This window comes from Periplaneta americana, chromosome 6, assembly GCF_040183065.1.
Source record: "Periplaneta americana isolate PAMFEO1 chromosome 6, P.americana_PAMFEO1_priV1, whole genome shotgun sequence".
NCBI classification, from domain to species: Eukaryota; Metazoa; Arthropoda; class Insecta; order Blattodea; family Blattidae; genus Periplaneta; species Periplaneta americana.
This window is the reverse complement of record NC_091122.1, coordinates 153,763,804-153,776,046: the sequence shown is the minus strand read 5'-3', so window position 1 is coordinate 153,776,046 and position 12,243 is coordinate 153,763,804.

Sequence of the window (12,243 nt, the reverse complement as noted above, 5' to 3'; positions counted from 1 at the left end):
GTTTTTCACGACACACCTCTTGTGGCTGTTGCTCATGCATCTCAAAACGGATTGTGGGATCAAGAATGACACCCTTATCCTTCTGCCGATCAATTATGATGATATCAGGCCGTCTAGTAGAGCCATCAGAAGAGACGCAACCAACCTCCTCATAAACCTCATAGGAAGCATTCTGACGGATAGAAGCTGCGATGAGAGAACGAACCGTATAAATAAATAAATAATTAAGTAAATAAGCAAATAAATAAGTAAGTAAATAAGTAAATAAATAAGTAAATGAATAAGTAAATAAATGAACAAGTAAATACATAAGTAAATATAAATAAATAAGTAAATAAATAAATAAATAAGTAAATTAATAAATAAGTAAATCACTAAATAAGTAAATAAATAAATAATTAAGTAAATAAGCAAATAAATAAGTAAGTAAATAAGTAAATAAATGAACAAGTAAATACATAAGTAAATATAAATAAATAAGTAAATAAATAAATAAGTAAATAAATAAATAAGTAAATTAATAAATAAGTAAATCACTAAATAAGTAAATAAATAAATAAATAAGTAAATAAGCAAATAAATAAGTAAGTAAATAAATAAGTAAATGTATAAGTAAATAAATGAACATATAAATAAATAAGTAAATATAAATAAATAAGTAAATAAATAAATAAGTAAATTAATAAATAAGTAAATCACTAAATAAGTAAATAAATAAATAAATAAGTAAATAAATGAATGAATGAATGAATGAATGAATGAATGAATGAATGAATGAATGAATGAATGAATGAATGAATGAATGAATGAATGAATGAATGAATAATACCTTACAAAAATTGTTTTGTGGTTTATGGAAAAGCGTAGAAACTGTATGAGAAAGATTTTTAAACCTAACGTCTCATTTCATATTCGTCAGTTCCGGATAAGTTGACTCGTAGATACCGAATATGGATAAAATGTGTAAAATAGTTTAGGAGAAAGTCCTATAGATTGCATGCCCAAAGTCAGTGATACTTTTTCTTTTACCAATGGCGGGTATTGAATGTTCATCGTTACCCATAAGAAACCAGTTTTTTTTTACTTGGCTATTTAACGACGCAGTATCAACTACTAGATAATTTAGCGTTGATGGTGTTGATAAGAGCGAGATAGTATTTGGCGAGATGAGGCCGAGGATTCGCCATGAATTACCTGACATTCGCCTTACTGTAGGGGTAAACCTCGTAAAAACCTAACCAGGTAATCAGCCAAAGCGGGATTCGAATCCACGCCCGAGCACAAGTCCGGATCGGCAGACAAGCGCCTTAGCAGATTGAGGTACCCCGGTGGCTAAGTCAGTTGTGTAGACCAATTTACCGACAGAGTCGTTGCCCAGGGTGCGCCATAGGAGGCTGGTCTACGCTACAACCACGATGGAGATTTGTTGGGATGACCCCCCCCCCCGGTATCAGTAACAATGCGCGTATTTCCGTGGAAATCTTAAAATACATTTTTCGCAGCTTCTCCAGACTTGATCTTCATAGTTGGTGTAACGAGACAGTAAAGAACTAAAAGCTTGACGTTCACATATACTCATCCATCACGTCAAATGTAATCTAGGTATAAATATCTCCGTCAGTAGACACCAGACTTAGCTATACTTTGATAAGCAGTGATAGAAATACGATCACCTTTCAAAGCTATTGCTATCATAAATCAACTTAACAAGCAGCAAAAAATATAACACAAAACAAGCATCAATCTTCATTCTTATCGCTCAATATTTGTTCAACTTTACATATCTTGTATTTGTTAAGTGCTAAGCAAAGTTTCTGCTTCATGGTAATGCCTTATCTCCAGTTCAGATAGTTCGAAGTTTCACATATAGTCTCGTCTGGTAGTTTCTTTTCTTTCCTTTCCAAAATACTCTACGATAGATCTTTCAATTAACGCCTAAGTTGAAAACCACAGTAGACCAGGTTGGAAGATCGAGGAATCCACAGATTAACATCAGTGACTCTATTCTGAATCTCTTTATTAATTTCTTGTAGGGAAATGTTTGCTGTATGAGCAGTGGCGAAATGCTGTTGAAAGAATGCGTTCCACGTGGGCCAATTCTTGAGAAAAAAAAAAGTGTAAAATCAGTCACACAGACTACATAATATTAACATTAACTATATTTTCTTGCATATCTACATGGAAATTGTTAAGGCCCATTGACAATGAAAATTAAACATAACCGTAACATAAACACAGAAGTTTGCGCCCAGGCTACCAAATGGGATCATTCACAATGATTCACATAAGCATTGACATAAACATTACCGTAAGACGTTAACATGAAAGTTTGCAAACTCCAAACTTTCATGCTTATGCTTGCGTGATTTGCAAACAGAACACAATCGTGGAGCGCTGAAGTATGCGACAGAATATGAGAAAATGGCGTCGTTGTTATGTTTCCATGGTTACCAAGTATGTTTGCTGTTATGTTTATGTTCCCATCGTGAATGATGGTATGACTTCTTGATTTTAATGTAACGTTTATATTCTTAAGTAAACGCTTACGTTATGTTTAATTTTCATTGTGAATGAGCCTTTACTTTTCATAACACATTGTTGGTTAGAAAGTTCTTTGCTGTACTCGTGCAGCAAAAACATTGTTATGATTCTCTTTTCCGTACGAATACCGCAAGGTTGCCGTAGTAATATAAACAGCTATGACGAAACATTATATCTATAGGGGAACAACTTAGTAAACTCCGTTGTTCTGCGCATGCGTCAATCTTAAAGAGTGACACAATAATACTATTCACCTCCTCCTTCCTAATTGTCAGCCAATAACGGAAGAAGGCGTTACTTATGTAGACTTTCAATGAAGCAGAATATTTTCGCATTTTTTTTACTTAATAATAACTCAAAAAGTAGTAGTCAGATTCTAATTAGGAAAAAAGCATGTTGAAGAATATTGTTTGCAGATTTTTAAGATGTTTTAAGGAGTCCCAATACAGGCTTGGTTTTCAGGATATCTGGAAAGAAGATATGTTAATTGTTACTGTTGACATTCACCTTAACAGCAATTCTATCAGCAACGTATTCAGGCATCCAACTTACAGCTATGTTTCCGATACTGCCTACCCCGATTTTTTCTACTAGACACTCCATTTCTTTAGCCCATAATTAACACACACTTTCTTGAAAATTGAAAAATTCAAGACATATTCATTAACACAATAGATGACCGTGAAACGAGTGGGCCAGAGTTCAAATCCTGGTTGAAAAAGGAGATAGACGTAATATGTAATATAATTCATAACAAAGAACAGAAAGTGAGTTTTACCAAACTTGTAGGAAGTAAAGGCTGGTTCACAATAAACCGGAAATGAGAATCGGAACGAAAACGAAAACGGTAAAATTGTTAAAATGTGTACATTTAAATGTGAGCATTAACAATTAACGAAAAGCTTGCCGGAGCCCGAGATCGGGAACGGAGAGTTGGCCAAGTTTCGACTTTGGCATTGACGTTTCTGATCACAGCCCACTAGATTCATTCTACTGCCATCTAAAAGCTATTTTGTCGTCGTATATTTTGTAGCAAGAAGATCGTGACATAACCTATGCATTATTTTGTTCTGTGCTGTGCATCATGGAGCAAGTTTTATTTGATGAGATTCTAATATTGAGTGTTGAGGAAAATCCTCACGTTTACGATAAGCGGCGCGCCTCGTATAAAGATGAGAAAATGAAGGAGAATACGTGGCTTTCAATAGCTTCATCTTTGAACACCGATCGTAAGTGAATCATATTTTATTACTGTATTGGTTGTATTACACACTAGGCCTACATATTCATGCTTCAATTCAATAACTACTGTTGTGTTCATTTTTGTTCAATTACAAATATTTCTTCTCTAATTATTTTACGTTATAGTAGACTTAAAATAGGTTGTGATAATAAAGATGCATGGGCATATTTATAGTACCGTACCTAATGAAATGTTTCAGTTGAAATTTCGAAGTTGGTTAACTTGTGTTTATGTTGGCTGCCTTGTACTCATGAGAGAACGCCATTGGTCAATTATACACAAATAACATCAGAATGCGTAATATCGACTTTACATATCGTTATTGACATGCTTATAGACATGCATAGTCTTCTACGTTCTCGGTTTATTGTGAATAAAAAATTTTCATATTCACGTCCTCTGCTTCTCGTTTTCATTCTGGTTCTCATTCCCGGTTTATTGTGAACCAGCCTTAAAATGAGAAAGTATAGTAAATTATGTCCTTTCCGTGACATTCATTTTTATATCTTCATATCTGTCCAATACGTCTGCTTTAAGCACACAATATTTTCAAGATAATAGCCCCACAACTTCCACACTCGGCCTTATTATCACGCTGCACAAGCCGAGAGTTGCGGGCAGCGGACTGACTTGGCTTCATGGCACGACGCAACGTTGTTAATTAATAAGTATTCACTGTGAACTCCGCGAGAAATAATTGAACATCTGGCAGCGTAACAAGAGAGGGAGGAGACCAGAATTGCGAGTAATTAACAAGTGACAGTCACTACGAAAGATAAAGTTGACAATAAGAACAGACAAATAATATAGATGTTTTGACTGTTGATCAGCATGCTGGCTTCCAGACCAGGAGGTCCCGGGTTCGATCCCCGGGCACGGCTCTCGGTGAATTTTTCTTGAAGAAGAGGAATTCCCTGGGTGTCTAGAGTGTAGAAATTTGTATGATTGTGAGTGTGCCCGGTTAATATTATCATCACAAATATAAAAATACATCAGGACTGTCGCTGGGCAGAACCTGAACACACGTTTCAGCGTCACATTGTTGATAAGTAACTCCATCTGTTAGCACAATCATAAAGGTATCTAATAGATGCTATAGTTACCAACAACGGAAAAAAAACAACAGACAAATAATATACTGTAAATGAGTAGCTTAATATCAAAGACGGACATCTGATCTCAATCGAAATTTAAATAGCTGTGGTTTTTTATACAATTTTTCATGCTCTTTCCAGTTAAAGTGAAACCATATGCAAACTCTAACACTATATTTATAAAATAAATTGTGTTAAATATTACAAAGAACACTGTGAATTAAAAAATTGCCTCTAGATCAAAACTATGGAGACGACAGATGTCCGTCTTTGATATTAAGCTACTCAAATGTTCTGACTGTTATGGTCATCACAAATTATTATCCGTACAGTTCCCCTTTTCATAGTGTACGGATCAAACCTCATATAGATCATAGGCCTAGTATTATTAAATACACAAATTACAAATATATAACACTGTACATAAGCTTAACGGTGTAAATAATGTTTGTTCATTGTAAGCCTAAATTCTTTATTGCAGTGTAAACAGTAAAAATAGCTAATTTTAATGTACATTGTGTGAAACACATTAAGCATATGTGTATTGTAATGTAAGGTACTTCAATTAATAATACTGTACTGTGGTCTATATGAGCTTTGATCCATACCCTATGAAAAGGGGAACTGATGGACATCCCGAAGAAAATAAGTGTGGATTGGAAAGACGAGAGGCTGTTCAGTAACCTATATATGAAACGAGTCAAAGTCAAGATAGGAGAAGAAATGTCTGGAAGAAGTAAAATAGGGAGAGGAGTACGACAAGAATGCCCTTTATTATCTACCCTGTCCAACATCTACTTGGAGGATTTAGTGAAGAACTGTTTTCAGAACATGGGAGGGGTAAAAGTAGGAGGAAGAAGAATAAAGTGCGTAAGATATGCTGATGATATGGCGTTGTTAGCCGAAGAGGAGATGATACTAAGGGATATGCTACTGGAGCTAAATGACAGCTGTGAACAGTATGGAATGAAGATAAATTCAAACAAGACGAAGACCATGGTCATAGGAAGAAAAATAAAGAAAGTAAACTTGCGAATTCTAAATGAGACAGTACAACAAGTGAACAGCTTCAAATACTTGGGATGTACTATAAGCAGTAACATGAGCTGCTGCCAGGAAGTCAAAAGAAGGATAGCAATGGTAAAGGAAACTTTTAATAGAAAGAGGAGCATCTTCTGCGGATTTCTGGAAAAAGAACTAAGGAAGATACTAGTGAAGTGATTTCTGTGGAGTGTGGCATTGTATGGGGTAGAAACGTGGACATTACGACGAAGTGAAGAGAAACGAATAGGATCATTTAAAATGTGGATATGGAAAAGAATGGAGCGGGTGAAGTGTACAGACAGAATAAGAAATTAAGTTGTGTTGGAAAGAGTTGGTGAAGGAAGAATGATGCTGAAACTGATCAGAAAGAGAAAAAGGAATTGGTTGGGTGACTGGCTGAGAAGAAACTGCCTACTGAAGGATGCACTGGAAGGAATGGTGAACGAGAAAAGAGTTCGGAGCAAAAGAAGATATCAGATAATAGACGACATTAAGATATGTAGATCATATGCGGAGACCAAGAGAAAGGCAGAAAATAAGAAAGATTGGAGAATGCTGGGTTTGCAATGAAAGATCTCCCCATGAGCAGAACATGTATGTATGTATGTATAATGTAAATAATTTAAATTGTAAATATTAGTGTAGTTGTTAAAGTGATGCATGTTTTGTTCTGCCCCACTTTACGAAACAAAAGTCACGTGAACCGTCAGTCTAGTACTTCGCTTGCTAGATGCACGTCCGTCGTCCACTTAAAAACTCCAGTAATACTTAATCTTGTAGCGTCCTGGGACAAAATACGCTCCCTAATGATTACGACGACGAGGAGGTGATATAAAAGCACTATACTTCGTTCCATAATGCCTGACAGGAGAAGTAAACACTGTCGGCAGAGGAGGAGAGAAGTATAATTGCTATCCATTGGGCGGGGGGTAGAACGCTTCAGACCGCCCAACTTCAAGTCAAGCGTGGAATGAGACCTTTGCCATTTATTGAATAGCAATTATACTTCTTTCCTCCTATGCCGACAATGTTTGCTTGGCCTGTCAAACATTATGGAACGAAGTATAGGTATTATTGATCGGAAGTTCTACTTTTCATTACAACATAGCAACAGTACCACAAATTATGTCACGATAGTCTCTTACAAATGAATTATGTTTCCACGAATACTGTCAAATCAATATTCTGTAATTTATACGTTGCTAAATGTAACCAAGCCATTCCAGTATTTACACAAATGGGAGACAGATTATCTGAACGTCTTGTACATAGAGATCGAGTGCTAGCAATTGTTTTTCTTTCTCTGTTGTATAGAATCGATAACACGAGCATTATTTCTGAGTTATAAGTCCTAAATAATGAGACTGTAATTAAAAGGAAGGAAAAACAAGCAATAATTTATTACGCTTTACAAAGGAATTTGGTACAAAGAGCAGCCACTGAAGGCAGTACTAGAAGTGCACAAATGGGTTAAATTATTCACCAAATGTTGTACCGTGTGAGATACAGACTTAATGCTTAAAAATGAAATAATCTGACAAATTTATACTTACTTATTGCCTACTCATTTAGTTATTCTTTATTTATCACTTATTAAATTATTTATTACTTTCATATCACGAACTTGTAAGCTATACAGGGTCCGGTATTTGGTTCTGATGAGTTTCAACATGCTGTAGTAAAGGAACTACAAGGTTTAAAAATTAAAAAAATAACACAGTATGTAGCTTGAATAATGCAGTTTATTGGAATGTCTTCATTTATGAAAATTACACATTTCAAGTGATCCCCTTGCAGTAGCGGCCAGCGGTTACAAAGGTTGGCAGTTCTGCATGAAAAATAGTGTGTTTAGCAAACGCATGCTGTTTATTGCATCTAAATAGGATAACGCGTGTAATTACACCCCTTCTCGAAGTTGACTGTGCACCCGAAATTGTACTCCAACCATCCGTGCGCTACACCTCTCCCACCTGGTACAACTAGTCACGTAGTGGAGATGTGCCCCACATGCTTTTCTAGATTTTAAGTCAAATTAACTAAATCCTTCACTCCGGTGTTCGTCCATGTAAACAGAATACATGGGTGGGGGGGGGGGAAAGCGTTTTCATGAGCGCAGCAAAAAACCAATCGTTTCCATTACACATTTCGGTATTAAAATGACTAGTAGGCTACATGATTTCCTCGACTCTTTCCAGAAATTTCAGTACTTAAATTTTGTGTAGGACGTCCTAATTTCTTAAGTTAACGTGCAATTTCTCTTTTAATTTCGAAAAAGGTTGGTCGATTAGGTTTTTCATTTCATTCATTTTTAAATATAAAATATTTCCTTAGACACACTGACTAATCACATCACACCACCCACAGTACTATAACACACTGGAACTGTAATGATATACAGTAGTCCAGAAGCCTATGTGTTCTAACGCAGGTCATAAAGAGAGGAGGGTGTTGACGGTTCTTTTGTATATTCGGAGAGACCTGCTTCGGTTGCAGCTCTAGAGTCTGTGTGATGTATCTTGTCTCACTGTGAAAAGAGAGAGAAAGGAGATATGTCTTACTTCGTCTGTGTTGTTATGGCGATGGGGGAATAGAGCGATGCCGTCCATCCATCCAGTGGCGGAAGAGACCAGTTGATACATTCTGTAGCGCAAAATAAAATTACAAAATATCTCTCTTCGTACTGTGTAGTTCCGTCACTGAGCTTGTCTTTCAAGAAATTGAGTTCCGGTAGCCTGCACAATAACAAGATTTTGAAAGGAATACTGAAAATTTACAACCCTCCTATAATCTCCACCCTCATTTGAAGGGACTTGGTTTTATTGCTACTGAGACAAGATAAACCTTACCAGGTATAATGCAGTCTTATGGGACGGTGAAGAAAACCTGTTTTCTGCTGCCGACTACCCTACGTTGAGCTCCAGGAACTGCCGATCACAGATCCGAAAAGTACACTACAGATAAAATTCTCGAGCAGTTCAAGGCTCCTACAGAGTGTAAAATCTCGAATCGAAGGAGAATGAATGGGAAAAATAAATGAAACAATGAACTAGATTACATAAAAGCACGTTTTACATTTTTAATTTTTTCAGGTCCAATTAAATGGCGGTTCTGCAGCTCTGTAGTTTTTATTGTAGAGCCGCCCCTATCCCCTTGGTATCTTATGACCTGTTGTAATCTTACACGAAAATTGTTCATGACACTTTGCAGTAAACCTGGGGTTTGGTTGATTTCTTGCACTTCAGACTGTATCCTGCTCTTCAGATCCTGGATAGAATGTGGTCTGGTTTGAAACACTCTTGCTTTGAGGTGTTCCCACAAAAAGAAGTCAGGTGTTGTTAGATCTGGGGATCGAGCCGGCCAATTGATATCCCCAAACCGAGAAATGATGCGTCCTGGAAAGAAATTTCTCAGCAATCGCAGTGTGTTTTTGGCAGTATGGGCCGTAGCCCCATCTTGTTGAAACCGCATGTCATCCCTGTTTAATGCGCCTCTAAATGTCTGTAACATCTGTCGATACCGTTCACCATTCACCGTAACAGCTCTCTCATTTCCATCTTCGAAAAAATAGGGACCAATTACGACTGCAGCAGAAATAGGGTGGCCAGATTCACATCGATAAAAAAAAGAGGACACAAAGCTTCAAAAAGGAGGCCATTGTTCGAAAAAACAGGACAGAAAATATGTAGGCCTACTTAGATTTAGGTTTAGGCCTATATTATACTTTCATCTACATCAATATCTATTTTATTACAAAATATTTACAGTACAGATTTAGGCTTATATCATACTTAAAAGTATGTTAATATCTATTTATGCCTAATTACAAGATAATTATGAAAAAAAACTTAATAGTAGTGATTTTACAGTTAGCTACATACGAAAGTCAAGGGAACTATAATTATTAAAGAGTCCACACCTGTGGAGTAACGGTCAGCGCGTCTGGCCGCGAAACCAGATGGCTCGGTTTCGAATCCCGGTCGGGACAAGTTACCTGGTTGAGGTTTTTCCGAGGTTTTCCCTCAACCCAATACGAGCAAATGCTGGGTAACTTTCGGTGCTGGACCCCGGACTCATTTCACCGGCATTATCACCTTCATTTCATTCAGACGCTAAATAACCTAGATGTTGATAAAAAAAAGCGTCGTAAAATAACTCAATAAAATAAAAAAAATCGATATCTCGATTTACTAGCTACCTGTGAGCAACGACCATAACAAGGAGGAGCAAAGAGAGTTATTATGTTCGTTGGCAAAGAGTATATTCCATCGATGCTGCTGCCACCCACATGCAAGTTACTTGAAAAAGGCGTCAGATCAGATAATTTCAAATATCAGGCATACAAGTTACGAAAAGGAGGACATTTCTTGATTTGTTTTAAATCCCCCCGGACCCCGGACAAAGGCCTAAAAAAAGAGGACGTCTGGTCACCCTAAGGAGAAACAGCACACCATACCTTTTCACAGTGTACAGATGCCTCAAACTAGGAAGCTGCCTGGAGAGGGGAAGTAGTAGAGCTAACGGAGGGGGCCCACCTAGGCTCCGATACCCAGGTATAGTCATATTATCTGAAAAGTTGACCGCTTGACAATGTATTCAAGATGTACCCTCCCTATGCAGCCTTCTCAACTGTTATTAGAACTGAGCTGTACCGTTCTAGTCCACAGTGCACAGCAGTAGGCGGACAGTGGTAGGGGAGAGAAGTGCTCTATGCGCCTGCGCGAACGAGACAGCTTGCTAGTTTGAGGCATCTGTAATGGCCGTTCATGCAGTGCCATAGGATTTGTGTGACTCCAGTATCGGAAATGTTGACTGTTGACGAAATCCTTTAAGTGAAAATGTGCCTCGTCTGACATAAACAAATTATTCAACACATTATCATTTTCTTGAAGAATGGCACCAAATTCCATTGCAAAATGAAGTCGAGAGCCCGATCTTGTGGTTTCAACTGCTGAGCAACTTGAATCTTGTAGGGATGAAATTTTAGATCCTTGTGCAATATCCGACGAACTGTCTTGTCAGATATGCGCTGCATGTCGCACTGCAGATCTTGACGGACTTCGTTGCACAACCAATCTCACTCTTTGGATATTTTCTGGAGTACGAACATAACGCCTACTACCATGAAAAGAAGTTTGTAAATTGCCTCTGGGATTAAACATGTTAAACCAACTCACTATTGTGTCCCTGAACATTGAACTCTCGGCGAAATCGACGTTGTGTTTGAACAACGGACTTACTTTCAATATATACTGATACTATAAAATTGCGTAAATTAACTGGCCAAGCTTCCATGATTAACAAAATTACATGTTTGGAAGTTCATGTTGCCTTGACAACATTTCATTTTCGCTACTCTCATTTCATTTTATAGCTCAACCGAACTAATCAGAACCATCTCCCGGACCCTGTACAAAGTAGTGCCTCTCTATATAATTATAATGTGAAACGCTAGGCGACGCTACGTTTCTGCTGTCTGAAAACTATCACAGCTGCCGGCACTTTCAAGGTCCGTTCAAGCAGTCTTTACAGTGAGTGGGTTTACGATTCTCGTTTCCAGTACTGTTGTCACCTGGTGTTCCATATTCAGGAGACACACATAGTAAAATCTATTGCTCACTTATTGTCAAAATATTATTAATGTCTTTATCCCCTCCAACTAGATAACTGCACAGATAGAAACAACGGTTTCTGGTTCAATAATTTTGACTAGTTTACTGGAGCTTGGTGGTATTATTATTATTATTATTATTATTATTATTATTATTATTATTATTATTATTATTATTATTATCATCATCATCATCATTACGCTATCATCATTATCTACCCCGTTTCATAAAGAATTCTATTAATACGGTACTATAGTCGCGACGCTGTTATTCCCGGCGTGACTCTTCCTCTTTGCTTACGTCTTAGGAAGTGACGGCTCTATAAAGTCTAGGTAGGTAGTATCGTTCGCCATGTTTGTTCTTTCGTTGCCGAGCTACCAGACGAGGAATCTATTTGCCACACCGTTAAACATTATCATGTCGTAACTCCTATGATAATAAATCAAACGCACTGTAATTGAGCAAATAATTGAGCGGCAAATAACGTCCTCGTGTGCTTTCTGCGAACGCCAACGAAAGAGCCAAAATGGCGGGCGATTATATTAAGTATTTATCCAGCCTTAGAAAATGCATAACGCCTTCATCAGCGAATCACAAGACGCACACGTTTAAATGTAGCCGACCTGCAACGTGATTGCCTGTCGGAAATTAGAGCGACGGGACTACATGTCTTTCGGTTTTAGAACATCAACTAAGTCTGCTCCGCCAAGAT